Here is a 2,890-nt window from a genome sequence, read left to right as displayed (position 1 = left end):
GAGTCGGTTACGTACGAGGAAGGATTAGCATCCCCGTAATGCCCAAAAATTGGTACCTAATTAATTATCAAATGTCTTTAACGTCGGAAATTTAAAAATTTTAAGATGTAATTCTCTTTAAAATATTTTGATTGATCTTTTTTAAAAGAAAAATTAGAGTTCACTCGTATTATAAATATTGACACTGAGTTAGCTTTTGGAAATCCCTATCTCGACACAACAAAACGTCATATCAGTAAGTTAGGACATATTGCTTTGAAATTCCAAGACAGTTGCTCGCATTTTGAAAACCTTTAAAAACTTAGAAGGGTACTTGACTATTCGAACTCAACGAGAAGAGTCACAACCCAATAAGTTAGGGCACTACTTTTCTCGAAATTTCCAAACACCAAGCATTGCCTTTATATTTTTTGAAAACTTCGGAATTTTGTTTTAGTTAATGCATGAGGAATCACATTATCATTATGGAATAGAATATCACAATTATAAATGAACAAAACATGCATTTAAACGATACAGTGGCCATAATACAAAAATCATATACTAGATACATATATATAAAAATAATATACATAGCAAATGCTTACAAAGATATACATAGTATATATTGAAAATGAATAAACAAAACATACAAACATACAAAGTAATAATTAAAAACAATGCATGATATATAACAAAGTAATACAATATCAATGTACATGTTCATAAAATGTAATATCAAATAATAAATATAAAATGACATTTAGCACATGATATATGCAATATAAAATGAAATGAAATGAGCTATTGTTATACATATAACACAAATAAAACATGATATTTAATAATAATTTTAAAATAGTATTTAATATACAATATATATTAACAAAATATTTATAAAAGAATAATAATTATATATATAAAATATATTGGTTTAAAAGTATGTAAAAGAACTCATAATATAAAATATCAGTTTAAAATGAAATAATACATAATAAATAAATAATTAATAATTAAATATATGTATAATATGGGTTAAAAATATAGTTTAATTTACAAATTTTAAAATTATAAATAATTTAATGAATAATATAAACGTAAATAATATAATAGATAATATATGATATATATAACCTATAAAAATAATAAATAATATAGAATAAAAATAAAAATATAATAAATGTTAAATAATAAAATATATTTAAATATATAGGAAATAAGAAATATAATAGTATAAAATGGCATAATGTAAAATAATGAAAGTATATATGTAAAAACAATGTATATAAATAATTAATAAATATATAATACAAGTAAAAATATAATAATAATATAAAAATGATAATGTAAAATAATAATAATAATTTGTGAAAAATAAACATAATAAATAATAATGTAAATAATATATAATAAAATAATTTTATAATATATAATATAAAAATAAGGTATAAAATAAAACAATTAACAATATAAAAATATATATATAATAATAATAATAATAAACATATAGGGTTAAATTTGAAGTTCAATAAAATTATAGGGCAAATTTTACAAAAATAAAGCTGAATTAAGGTCCTAATTAAAACACGCGCAAAACCAAAGGGATTCATTGGGCAAATTGCCCTATTCCCAAAACGACTGCGTTTTAATCTTAGACTTAAAACAGCTACTGTAGGGACTAAATTAAAACTAAAACAAAATATCAGGGCTGAAGCATAAATAAAATAAAACAAATTATAATCATAAAAAGGGTGGAGGGACTAATCGGGTAATTAACCCAATTCTCAAAAACACGCGGATCCTCCCCGAGTAATCGGGTCAACGTGCGGATCCTGGGGCATGATACGACACCGTTTTGGCGTTTATTATTCTAAGCCATACGTCGTCGTTTTGCTAAGGCTATATAAACCAAAACTTTAGCCCAAAAATCATTTTACACTGGGATTTTTTTTAAAAAGGTTTGAAATTCTCTGCAAAGGGGAAGAGGGGGGGTCCCTAGCTTTGGCCGCCGGCCACCGGGTCATGTTTGCCACAGCGCCTCATCTTGCGTCGTCAGACTGGGACTGAAGGTTTAAAAAACCTTCGTCCTTCCACAGGTAACCTCTTCTCTCTTAAAACTTTACTCGTATATGCTAAAACAGTTTATATATATACATGTGTTCAAAGATAAAGAAGAAGACAGACGGTTAAATCACCTTTTTTGAAACTGTTGTTATTTCTTTGAATGTGTAAGTATCTTTCTATCCCCTCCAAAAAAGGTCCCCTCTTTTACATTGTTTGATTCGGGCTTTTATAGCCACTACTGCTATTACATAAACTAGGAAAGGAATCTTTTTATATCTTTCCATATTTGTTTTGCTTGCTGCTGTGGTTCTTTCCTTCTTTTGCAGGTATCAAGAAGATTTAGCAACAATGATCATCGGCGTTGACTCGAGCATAGACCGCAGCATGATTCGAAGCCTGGAATCACGGCCTAGAATCACAGTGTTGATGGCGCAAGACGAACCGATGCATTGATTACAGTGTTTAGCTTCTGGAGCCTTCCATTTGCGGCGCCTAGGGTTTTTGAAACCTTAAGTCTCTCTGTTATCTGTTAACAATTTGGGCCACTTGGGCCTCGTTTGTTTTTTGGGTCTGGATATAAACGGGTCTTGGGTAGTTTAACTGGGTCATGGGTGTAACGGGTTATTGGATTAGTTTGGTGTGTCAGGGGTAGGACTGGTCTGTTAGGCTTTGGGCTAATGTGGTTAGGCCTGTAAATAGACTATAATAAAATAAACATTTATTTATTTTATTTTTTATTTTTGGGTTTTATTTAATTATGGACCCGGGCAAAAAATAGGTTCTACATTACGCATTACCGCAGTTCTTTGTAAGCATCCTGTTACATGATTTGATCAGTTGTGGTCCA

The sequence above is a fragment of the Gossypium arboreum genome, chromosome 8 (genome assembly GCF_025698485.1).
Source record: "Gossypium arboreum isolate Shixiya-1 chromosome 8, ASM2569848v2, whole genome shotgun sequence".
Lineage (NCBI taxonomy): Eukaryota > Viridiplantae > Streptophyta > Magnoliopsida > Malvales > Malvaceae > Gossypium > Gossypium arboreum.
This window is presented reverse-complemented; position numbering follows the sequence as displayed.